The 13,005-nt window shown below is 43.8% G+C and overlaps 1 long non-coding RNA gene across 1 annotated transcript; it reads right to left on the reverse strand.

Moving 5' to 3' along the window:
* Nucleotides 1-324: 324 nt before the first annotated feature.
* Nucleotides 325-12,093, reverse strand: LOC118498199. Its single transcript, XR_004900722.1, has 3 exons — nucleotides 11,938-12,093; nucleotides 8,360-8,366; nucleotides 325-335 (listed from the first exon to the last, which is right to left on the reverse strand). It is a non-coding gene; the product is annotated as an uncharacterized LOC118498199 (long non-coding RNA).
* Between the last annotated feature and the right edge of the window lie 912 nt (nucleotides 12,094-13,005).

Here is a 13,005-nt window from a genome sequence, read left to right on the forward strand (position 1 = left end):
CGGGGAGGGGGCTGGTGGGAGGTGAAAGGCAGGAAAGCCAGCAGCGGGGGAGAAGCAAATGGGAGTTGGGTGGTCATGGGGTCAGGGTCACAGTGCTTGGGAACCAAACCCCCTCCCAGCCCCCCAGCTGGTTATGTGGATGATGTCATAGGTCGAAGGGTGGAGAAGGCTGGTTTCCTTCAGGCTCCTCCATTCAGCAAACACTCCCTGAGCATCTGCTTGATTCTAGAGTCTGTGTTAGACGCTGAGGATACAAGGAACATGGCACGAGGGGGATTCCCTCAAAACCCAGGGATTTATTTATAAAAATGTATATTTATTCTCATATGTTTAAACTTTAGTCACCTTCAAAGTACTTTCCATTTGCTGCAATACACCTATTGAGATGTTCTTTCCATGGCTCGAAAGAGTTTTTGAACTTGTCAGTTTGGGAGCTTTTTAGTACTATTGCTGTTTTTTTGTTTCACCTCTTCCACGTTGGCAAGATGTTTCACTCTGAGTACCTTTTTCATCCAGGGAAACAAACAAAAAAAGTCACTCCAGGCAATGTCAGGTGATCAGGGAGAGTGGGGCCGGGAGGTCATGCCATTTTTGGTCAAACACACTGAACATTCAGCGCAGTGTGGGCAGGTGTTATCATAAGTCACCCATCGTGAAACAGGCAAATGTGATGAAAGAGTCTTCAAAAAAAAATTCACTGAAGCCAAACACACCTTCCAACAACGCCTCCTGGCAGACTGATACAGATGGGTGCCTAGAACACTCACCTAGCGGGGGAAGCCTGGACTACAAGGGGCCCACCCTCCTGAAGATAATTTCTTTTGTTTGGGCCCCCCCTTGTACACCATCCTCCTTTCAGAGGAGTGCAGGGGGGAGTCGGGGAGACCCAGGAACGGGAGTCTACACCACAGGCTGCCGCAGACCGGGACGGAGGTGTCCGGTGCAGCCGGCGGAGGAGGGACTCCAAACAGACTTCCCAAGAAAGGTGACGTGTGGCTGGGATGCACAGTAACCACAGGCCAAAAAAAGGCACTTCAGGCAAGAGCAACAGTATCCCGATGGCTTAGAATTCTGAACGAGCCTAATTTCTTCAAAGCAGGAAGTTCAGAGTGGCTAGAGCTTTGCATGGGCGGAGGGGGACAGGGACGGGGCACATGGTGGGTGGCAGCAGAGAATGGGATTTATCTGGAAGCTGGACGAAGCCTGGAGCCAGAGGGGCTGGCTGGGGAGTCCAACGAGGGAGCAGCGTGATTGCTATTATTTCCAGGATGGGCCCTGGAAACGCTGGGAAGGACAGAGTGGAGCCAGGCAGAACCCGGGGCAGGGCCTGCCGCGGCAGGGTTCTGTGACAGTCCTGGCCACCGAGTGGCAGTGGGGGGATCTGGAGAAAGGGTTGGTTTTGAAGCCCCACCCCCTGTGGTTTCTAACTTTATCTGGAAAGAAGCTCTTTGACTCCCATTCCCATCAGCGTCCTATTGAATGCAAATTCCAGCTCCCTTCCTTCAGCCTTCACCCTCCTTCCCCTGCAGAAGTTGAAAGCTGCTTAACAGGAGAACAAACACAATGGACTGCACTTGAGGGAAAGACCACTGATGTGGGTCCTCGCAGCGCTGGCAGCAGAGGCCAAGGTCAGTGTGTGGGTGACACGCACGGAGGGGCTCTCGGAGGCCAGCCTTTGCCAGCTTTCCTCCCGACTCCACTGCGGGCGCAGCTGGGCCGTGCGCTGCCTCTGCCTGGACTTCTGTGCACTCGCAGGGGTTCATTGCGTTTGGGCTTCAGACGATGGTTCCGTGGCCAGCGCAGAAGGTGGGCCCTTTCAGGAAGGCCTGCAGCTGTCCGCAGTCATCGGAGGAGGGAAGAGGCACTGGCCTTTGGCTGCCTGGTCCAGGCCAGTGCTTTGCCTCTCACGCAGGGATGGGAGGTTCAGGACAGCAGGACGCTGGGAGTCACAGAAAGGTAGTGAGAGACACTCAATTGCTCTCTAGGCCTGTGACAAGCAGCTTGTTTCAAATGGGACCTGCTGTCCGCACTGGGACCCCCATCGCTGTTTCCTCCTGCACAGTGTGGCCACCCGTTTGGGGCTGCGGCCCCGAAGTCTCCGTGGTTATCAATGGGGACGGTGCAAGCTGACATATGAAAAGCAGCTTTGTTTAGTGTCCTTGACATAACTAACCACACACTAGCCACGGAGCCTTGCGGTATTGAAGCGCCCTGTTTGTTCGGAGTTGTAATGGGTGGGCTTTGTTCACGTAGGTCTCTAGCACGGCGTACCCTGTATTTTGAGTCAAAGTGGATCTTTGTGTGAAGGATTCTCCACCTCCTTTTCCCTTTCTACAAAGGAGTTGTTTTCTCACTCACCTTTCGTGACTTCCCAGCAGCTGAATAGCACTTGTGGTATTTGAATGCCCTATAATAGGCATTGTCACCAATCGAGAAATGTCCTTTTCCGTGTTTCCGAGCGCTGCTGGACTTACTTTCGTTCTGGCACATGTGCTGTCTCTTCCTCATAATAACGTGTTTGTGAGCAATTTCTGAAAATGTTCATCCCCACCTTTTTGAAGCAGGAATGTCCTTGCGATGCTGTGTGGGAACGCCTGTTCCCCTGGGAAACCGCTGTGGCCACCTCCTCCCGCAGACCCCAGGCAGGGTTCTGCTGGGCGCGCGGAAGGCAGGGTGGGTGGAGTGCTGGCCTGAGCTGGCTGATGTGGTTTACAAGTGGCCGCATTCCGAAGGGGGTTGGGTGGTGGCTGGGGGTGGCGGAGAGAGATTGGTAATGCCATCCATGGTGAGGTGGGGATACCAGAAGAGACGCCATTTGTAGTCCTAGTCACATGTTCTGTATAAAACGAGGAGGGGCAGGTTCCACAGGAACATTTCACTGCTCGTGAAAGACTGCCTTCAGTAGCTTCGGTTACAAAGTAGTGGCAGTTTGCTCTTAGTGTCAGAAACCTTTGGTTGCATGTGGTTTATGTGTTTGGGTTCATGCTAATGGTATGGAGCCAGGAATTGGGGTAGATGTGAAAGTGAGAAGTCAGGATCCCTGAACTTTCTATCTTAGTCAAGTTGTGCAAAAAGAGTTTTGGTTCAAATGATGTCTTAGTTCAGAAATGATGCCTGGCCCATAGACTCTGAGAAAGCTGTCATGAAAGAGCTCCTGAAACATTTATGAACATTAAAAATGGAGTGGCACACAGCCAAGTGCCAAAATGTAAGATGAAGCTGTACTGCCCGTAACAAAGCACTGAACAGGTAAAGGCCGACGCGTTCCTGGCTGCAGGAAACAGAGGCGACCTGAGAAGGCAGGTAGGGAGGCACTAGGTGTGCTCCCCTACTCCATCACCCAGGCACTGAGTTTTACAGGCACCAACCCAACGTTCCCAAAGTTTAGACACTGGGGGAGTTGCTGTCTTCTCTAGATAGAGTTCTTTCTACCCTCCATCATTTTTTTAAAACAATTATATGTAATAACCCTTTGCAAATCAATCGAGTTCTTGGTAGATGTGACATTTTTTAAATCCTCATTCAAGGACATTTTTTCACTGCTTTTTAGAGAGAGGAAGGCAGTAGGGGGGTGAGGCATGAGGGAGAGGGAAGCGGGAGGAGAGAGAGAGAGAGACATTGATCAAGTTGCCTCCCTTACGCGCCCAGACCAGAGACTGAACCTGCAACCTATGTATGTGTCCTGACTGGGGATTGAACCCACAACATTTTGGTCTATGTGGTGATGCTCTAACTAACCGAGCCACAGCAGCCAGGGACATTTTCATAAATACTTGAAGTCAGAGATTCCTAGAAAATAACTAGGTAGGAAGTGGAATTAAGGGATTTTGGAGGCACATGGTTTTCTAAAGAACCCAAAAGTGAAACACTATAGGCTGTGCTGAGAGAAGCGTGAGCTGAAAACTGTTGCATTTTGTAAGCGACCTCATTTCAGAGGATTGGAGAACCAGACAGTGGTTTTATAGATCAGTTGTTCTCAAAGCATCATCCTGGGCCAGAGGCATCATCTTCGAACTTGTTAGAAATGCAAAATTAGAAATCTGGGGATAGGGGTCAACAATCTGTGGCTTAACATTCTAGGTGTTTTGGATGCATGATGAAATCTGAGAACTCCTGTAGTAAATGAAGCTATTTCACACAACAGAGGTGATCTGGCCGAGGTGAACTTGCTGTATTTGGGAATTAAATGTGGAGCTACGCCATCAGCCTGCTCCCCAGCTATGGGAATGATTGAGACGAGACTGCCAAACACATTTAGAAATGAGAGTGATGCAATCAGTTCCCCCTGTCTTTTGACAAATGCTAAGGGTAGATACAGTTTATCTTGTTCAAGGATAGGTAAGAACTATTAATACATTGTGAATAAAGGAAGACTTAAGGGAATGAATATTGCTAAAATTTATCAGTGTCGGGATTCAGATTTAAAATTTAGAAAATTCTTGGACACCTTCAGTTGAGTCCAAATCAACGTGGATGAAAGAAAAATGCAGTAGGATGAGGCGAGAAAGAAAGATGGACAGAGATGGAAGGACAGAACCAGCACTGCACCCCCCCCCCCAAAATTTTAGATGTAAAATGGAGTCAGTGGAGAACACTAAATAATATGTTAGAAAATCACATTGTCTTGAAGGACAAACTTTAAAGGCTGTCTAGGAGTGCTGAGGGGAAAAGCGGATTAGAATTACAAGAGAGAAATGATAGAAATGGTGGAGAGAATAAAAGAGCCAACTCATGAATAATTGGCGTCTCTGAAGTAAAGATAGAATCAATAGAAAAGAGCAAACCCCACAAAATGTAAATGTGTAATGAAAGAAAACATGTTTTGAACTGAAGAAAGACTGTAGGTAGATTTTAAAGACTATTCCTGACAAAACTAGTGAAAAGAAAACCATACCTAGACCTTTTGACAAAAACTTTGAATTATGACGGTGGTGAAAAAAATCCTAAAAAAATTCACTAGGTTACCTACAAAGAAACAAGTTCAGCTTTAGATTTCTTAGCTACATTAAGTTTCAGCAAGTACTGAAGAATTATCTGTAGGATTGTGAGGGTGAATACTTTGGATCCAAGAATTTAAAGCTCAGTCATACTGTCTTCAATGTGTGAAGCGATAGCCTTGGCTACCCTGAGTTTAGAAATTATACCTCATACATTCATCTTGAAATGTTACTCAAGATGTTTCCCTCGGAGAGAGTCCTTAGAAAGAGAGAGAACAACATTAAAATAAAATAATAGTAATAATAATCATGGCAATAACAACAACAAACATGTGCAGTGTTTGCTGCGTGCCAGGCACTGTTCTAAGACTTGTATTCACATTAGCTGACATACACTTCACACCACATGACGAAGCATGAACTCTTAACATGCCCCTTTTACAGACGAGGAGCTGAGAGCCTGAGAAGCTCAATGACCGTGCCCAGGGTGGCATGCCGGGTTGGTGGTGCAATCAGTACTTGGACGGAGGCCGTCTGGTGCCGGGGCCCTTCCTCCTCACCCTCATACCACATTACCTCCTCGTCCTACAAGGCTGGCGGTCAGCTCCAAAAGTATTCAGTACAGATTATAACATGTACTTTGCTTTTTATGTATGATTATAAAACTGAATGCAAATGCCTTATTCTTAAAAAGGAGTATAAAATAATATAAAGTAATTATAATGATCGGGGGTTACAAGCTTTCATAATATAATTGAACACCAAGACATGTGTGTGTGATGAGTACTTCTCTCCCAGCTTTCTGAGAAATCACAACCCCTCCTCGTGTCCTAAACTTCTGCTGTTAAATATGAGAATCACAAAATATCACAAAATACACTGTTTCAGTCTTGAATCTTACAATTAGAGAAATACACCCAAAGGGTGTATTTCTCGAAAAAATTTAAAGGTAATAAATACTAGACATAAAATCTAGAAAAGTAAATGTGAAATGTATAAATGTACAAATGACAGAAGGCAAGACCAATAACAAAGCAAAAGAAAAGTAAAGCTTAAAACAAAACAAAAAATGTAGGACCAAATATGTCAGCAAAAACAATAAATATAAATGTTAAATATGTCCATTACAACATAAAGACTCAGAATGCATCTGAAAATATGGTTCCCAAGAGACGTATCTGTTAAAAAATAGTGACATGATATGAATAAAAATGAACAAACAGGCAAAGATAGATCAGGCAGATGTAAACAAACAAACAAAAACCAAGTACATGTTCTGAGCACTGAAGTGGAGTCAAAGATGGTAAAACACACTTACTTGTGCTTTCAGTGGCGTTTTGCAGCTGGCTGGTGCAGGCTTGCGAAAGCCGGTTGTGTCCGGCTCACCCCATCACTGAACCCAGGGACCTCACCTTAGCACGCTGCAATTCACCATGCTGGGGACATTCACCTCACAGAACTGGCAGGGGCTACAGATCAGAGCTTTTGAGTTTTTCCTCAGCCAGCCAGTTTACTACTGCCATCACACTGGTTACTTTATATTAATGAAGAGTCAAATTCAATAAGGAAATAATGCATCATATATTTCTATGTACCATGTGCAGTGTATTGAAGTATATCAAGTAAATTTACTGGAAATACAGAAAGAAATCAATGGAAAAACAATAGTATTAAGTAACTGTACTGTTTTCTCACTCTTTTGATAGAGTAAACCTGCAAACTATAAATATAGAGAATTTGAATTATATGAAGAATTGGAGAAATGTGCAGTTATCAAACAGTGTATAACACGTGTTTGCTCTTTTCCAGCATCCGCTCAATCTCTAAGCCTCAACCAAAAGTCTCAGCAAACTCCCAGAAGTATAATATGGTACAGGCTAACTTCTCTGGTTCTGCTGTAATAAAACTAGAAGTTATTAACAAAAGTTTAAGTTAAGAAAAAATATACCCAACCACTTGGAAAGTTGCCCCAAGTAAACAACACAAAGCACAATGAAAGCTCCACTGAAACCAGAAAATAAGAAAACAATGTTACAGCCTCCCTCGGTAGCTTGTAAGTAAATGAGAATATTAACATTTCAGTTACGTGTAATTTAGAAAATAACAAGAAAACTACATATCAAATCTCATTGGATGCAACCAAAAACAATAACGGAATTAAAATTCATTGTCTTAAATGCTTTTGCTATTAGGTAAAAATTAATGAAAATAAATGAATTATATTTCAACTCATGAAATTAGAAATAGAGTTAACAAAATAGTCCCAAGGAGAGAAGTTGATGGAATTAATAAAGGTAAAAGCAGTGATTCATAAATTTTTTAACAGTTAGAAAGGAGTGTACTTAGTAAATAGATCCAAGATCTAGGTATTTGAAACCAAAATATTACTAAAGCTCAGAAAATATAAGTGAAAAAACTCATAGTGTAGGAATCAGAATAGAATGTAATTAAATATGTAGAAAAAGTTAAAAAATTTAAGAGCCTGCTAGCTAAAATTCTTTTCTACTAATTATAAAAATTATGTCAATATAAAACTCAATAAAGTAATGATCAAAAAAGTTGAGAAAGTTTTCTATTACCTTAAGAAAGTTTCAAGGCCTTTTTATGTTGAGTATTTTCAAGCTGTTAAAGAATAATGACTATATTTTTAAAGTACTTCTAACAATGAAAACAGTGTATAGATTTGTGATCTAGCTTCTGGAGTGAGCATAATCCTATTCCACAACCTGACAAAGAAAGCAGCCAAAATTAACAACCAATTTCTTGTAGATCTATTATGAACATATATGATGAGCATATCATAAGAGAAGTATATACTATATTAGCACATAAAATCTACCCGTAAGTTAAAAAAATACACTATGGCCAAGAATTTTTTACTTCAGTTATGCCAGGTTTTTCCATCTTGAAACTCTCTTACAATAATAATCATAATAGTTCAGAAAAGAAAAAAAATGCACGTCATTTCAATGGGTGGTGAGAAAGACTGACAAAGTTAAGCAGCTCTTCTCAATAGCATCAGTGTGTTTTCTTTACTTGCTGCAGATTACCGTATTTTTTGGACTATAAAACGCACCCCCACCCCCACAAATTTTGGGAGGAATAATGGTTGTTAATGCTGCTGTTGAGTTCTGTTTACATTGGTGAAATATTATGTTATTTATGTTATTAAATATTTTAACCTCATTTTTTGCTTCAAAATTTTTTCCATCCTCTAAATCCTAGGTGCGTCTTATGGTTTGAAAAATACGGTACTTATTTTACATCAACATTTAGCATCATCAGCAGTTTACAGCACTTGAGGAAGGCCCACTAAATGTCACTGTGCCTGTTTCCACTTCTGCCTTGTCATTGTTCTCTAGTCCTGCCACCGTCTAAGACAAGAAGAGGAGCTAGGGGTCTAGAACTGGAATGGACTCAACAAAATTACTATTATTTTCAGGTAATATTATCCATCTGGAAATATATCAGATAAAACATTGTAGAATGAATTATGGAGTTCAGGAGTGTACCTCTATGTAAAGCAAATGAAAATAATCACTTGCTTTCATATCTATCATACTTATCAGAAAATTGATAAGCATTATATCAATAATAGCAAGAAAATCTCTAAAATACCTAGGAAAAAGCTTATTGAATTAAAACTATAGAATGTTATTGAAAGACATAAGAGCAAATTTGAGTGAATGAATAAAAATGTTTAAAGATTTCAATAATCTATAGATTTAATTCAATTTCAATAAAAAATTTCAAAGGATTATAGCTGCTTGATCTCTCTTCTACCTTCCCCTAAAATGAACAGTGAAGCACCTGGCATAGAACCTCTTGCTTAGGAAAGGGGAGAGGTGCCCTGTTCCCATTGTAAAGCATCCCTCTGTACTGCGGAACTGACCTGATTCCTAGCTCCATGAAGCTGAGGTAAGGTCAAGGCCTCCAAGGCCCCAGGAGGCAGCTCAGGCCATGCTGTAGGTTGCTGACCAGCCCCTGCATCTGCTGTGCTTGGGCCATTGCCCTTTCCCTTCCATGCAGCGAGGGCCAGAGAGTAGAAAGCACCTACTTTAACAGGGACTATGATGGGGGCAGATTCTCTCAGAAGGGGACCTTGGGGCAAGATAGCCCCGTGACCGACCTGCTGGTGCATGGCAGTAAAGGCTCCTGGCCCTGCTGTCCGTCTCTGACCATGGGTCTCCTAGTTTTGGACCTGGTTCTGAATGAGTGAGTGACAAGGGGAGACAATGGCCCTTGGAAGTGGATTTTGTACAGGGAAGAGTGCTGGTAACACGTCTTCAGAATTTCAGGATATGGTTGTGATGGGAACTTGATTTTAGCAAGCCATTCATACCACACGCGATTAGCTATTTGCAGGAGCAACACCATTTCCTAATGGATTGGATATGCAATGATTGTCCAAAGTGGCTTACCACGCCCCAGGCTGTATTCTCAGAAAGACATGTCTGGCATTAAGTCAGTCATGTAAGGTTCCTTAACCTCTTACTCAGCCACCCATTCAACGTCTGTGGGGCACCCACCAGTTCTGAAAGGTGTAAGACGGTCCTGGTGACTGGTTCAGGTGGCTGTCTGAGAAAGGAGCCAGAAAAGAAATACCTGTCCATTCTTATGCATGAGAGGGAGAGGGAGAAACTAAATATTAACATCTGGTCATTATTTTGGGTCATCAGTATGAAGATTAATAATGAGCAAATATGTGGTTTTGATGCTATAGCTCAGCAAGGATGTGGCCTTAGCCCAGTTTCTTATATCGAAGGGAATAAATAATTCCTGGGGGATTTTATAAGAATTAGAGATAATAGGTGTCTGGCTTGGCGCCTGGCTGCTATTACTTTTTTCCCTGGAGTGCAAAGTAGCAATTCATCCCATTCCTTTTGCTCTTACTCTATGCTCATTACGTGACTTTCTTGACACAATTTGCTCCTCTGAGGCAGTCGTTCTGGGTGAGCGTTCCGAATGGCCCATGTGAGTGATCCTCTAAGATGTATTTCCCATGGTAAGTTGATAAATCAGTGAACGCATTAGTGTTCTGGTTGGCAAATGAGGCTCCTGCTAATTTGGTTATAGGAGTAACTTCCCCAACTACAACCTATTCCAAGTGAACAGGTTTAATCGTGTTTTAGGATCCCTGAATCAGAGGACTGGAGTGCTAACCAACACCTGCCAGGAGCGGCCTGCTCTGAGGGCCAGCCTGAGCAGGAGCAGCTGCGCTCTGGAGCTCCCGCCTGGAGAGAGACCATTGACTTGGGGGTGTGATGTGGGCGGCTGAAACAGGAATGCCCGGGGAGCAGATGCCCGGGTTAACTCTCCGGCGACTGACCAGGGAAGAACTAAAACTGGCCTGAGCTAAGATGACAGCAATGGCCATTGAAAGAAGGAAAGAAAGAAGAAACCGAGACAGATTGGATAGGGTTTAGAACCATAACTTTGTAAAATGTCACAGTTGAAGATTATCCAGGTCGAACCCCTTGTCTTTCACCCGTGAGTCATGAGACCAAGGTGACGTGCCGTGGGTCTGTGTCAGGTACGGCTGCGCAGGCCCGGGTGGACACGCTGCCCGACGGGCCTCCTTGAATGGTTCTATTATAGCCTCGAGTGTTTTGCTCAAACACGTTGCATAATAGCTGTCTCAAGTACACCCAGGCATGGCTTGAGCTATGGATACGTACTCTGGGTGTGTTAATCAAATTTAATAGACCCCAGTGTTTGAAACAATGCCTTAAATTTTTTTTTTCAGAGGCAGCACAGAAGTGGGGCATTGTACAGCAAATAAAAATGTTGCTACAATGCCTGTAAATCAGAGCTTTAAACTATGTTTCAATTATCCTTCTATTATCCAGCTGGTATTTAAGCATGTTTATTATTCAAATCAGCAGCGAATGTGCTGCTGTTGTGTAAACAACTGTCACTTGCCGAAACAATGATTAGAAGGCACCATCCCTTTCAGGTGTACTCAGGAGTACTTATACCCCAGGCACTTGTATTTAAATATCATGTAAACACAATGCTTGAGTGACTACTTTCACTCCTGTTCCCAATGCCTCATGCCAATTCTATTACATTAAGAGGGAAATCTATTAAATTTTTCATTTATACACATCCGTACACTGTTTTTACCCATTGTATCATTAAGGCTTAGATTAATATAATAGATAGGCTGAGAGATACAGTGTGCATTAAAACAGCCAGCTCAAAAAATAAAAGCCAATTTCTCTGCATTATTTGGGGGTGTTAGAAAGCTTTTGTGAAAACAATGCAAGGAAAATTATTTTCTGAATAAAAAGCATGACACGGAGAAAAGAAAAATTTGGCCCCCAGAAAGAGCAATCTTGAAGCTTTATTAGCTCCATTACCAATTCAGCATATAAAAAAGGTAGAGGGCCGGAAAATAGGACATTTGTAGAATGAGTCTGTGTCTCCTTTGAAGGTTTCCCGCTATTACTAGGAGGGTTTGTGTGTGTGTGTGTGTGTGTGTGTGTGTGTTTGTCTTGGGCCAGGTTTGTGGGTGATGTTTGCTGGGCAGAGCTTGGAGTTGCTACGAGGCTGTGTTCCCAAAGAGTTTTTCCTTTTTTTTTTTTCTTAAGTCTCAGTTTCCACATATAAACCAGGAAGACAAATTTTGGGACAGTGCATTGTACATGGTGAGGAATTATAATCTGATCAATTGATTGGTACTATGGAGACTTTGCATTATCTGAGATACATTCAGAGGGCTCCATAAATTCTTGTTGATTGGCTTCATTTGCTAACATGCAACTGATATCTCCTGTGCTCAGGGAGCCACTGACAAAGGGTGCTGGGTGCTAGAGAGACGCAGGTAACAATAGGATTTTGATTTGGGGTCAGAAAGGCACGCTCGGCAAATTCATGGAATGGGGTGGGGGGTACAGCTTGAATACTTAGCAAAATCTTCCAAGTGGATTTTAAAAGAGCTGTGAGTTTGTGAATAGTATCCAAAATATTGCCCTTTGGCTCTTCCAGTCAAGATCACTGGCTGCATAAGTAAACATGACTTGCTTCTTCACGCAACCTCATCAAAATTACAGCTAAAATATGGAACAACCATCACCCAGAACTGTTCAGAAATCGAGCTGAATGGAAGTCTGGCAACTAAGAATGAAAGAAACCACATCCATCCAGACCGGTAGGAGGGGCAGAGATGTGGGATGGGCTGGTCCCACACCCACGTGTGGTGGGTAAAAATCTGGGAGGGATATCTGAGGAGTAAGGAGCCCCAGCCTCACTCAAGGCCCCCAGCCCAGGGCTCAGTGCCAGGAAGGTAAGACCCAATGGCTGCTAGCTGCAAAAACCAGTGGGGATTGATTCAGTGGGAAAAACTTCTAAAGTCCCAAGCAGTTCCTTTGACAGAACCCATACACGGGCGTACTCAAGACTCATTTCCTCTGAGCTCCATCAGTAGGGTAGCAGCTTGAAAGGTACCAGGGGCATAGAGGGAGGAACTGAGGTGTTTGGCATCAAGGCGAGAGCTGGGGACAACTTTCTGCCAGACAGAAAGGCTGGTAGAGGCCATTGTCCAATTTCTGAACCCTCCCCCTACAGAGCCACAGAGCCTGCAGGTGGGTGCTGTATCTGAGACTCCATAAACCTGCCTCACACTGTTTGTCCTGCCCTGGAGCTCCCCTGAGACTCCATCCCACCCAGCTAATGGGCCCACCCAACTAATGGCCCCTCCCAAACTGTTAACAGTGACCTTCCCATATGAATGGCTGGTCTTGGCTCATGCTTCACAACTTCCTAAATCCTTTCAAACAAGCAACAGACAGCCTCAGTGAGTCCCCCAGACCCCCATACCTCTTGATAAGTGGCTCCAGGCCCAGCACTAGCAGCAGCCAGCCTAGATTCACAGCTTAGCTTTGACTGGGAATCTCCAAACCATTCACAAGTAGTAGCCATCTCAGATTGCTTTATATCTCAGGCAGAGTGGCCCTGGGCAGAACACAGGTGGGGGCTGACCTTGGCCTACACTACTTGGGAAACCTGAGCCTATGCACCCACTGGACAGCTACAGCTACCAATCAGAGCACCACCACCTGGCGCC

The sequence above is a fragment of the Phyllostomus discolor genome, chromosome 14 (genome assembly GCF_004126475.2).
Source record: "Phyllostomus discolor isolate MPI-MPIP mPhyDis1 chromosome 14, mPhyDis1.pri.v3, whole genome shotgun sequence".
NCBI classification, from domain to species: domain Eukaryota; kingdom Metazoa; phylum Chordata; class Mammalia; order Chiroptera; family Phyllostomidae; genus Phyllostomus; species Phyllostomus discolor.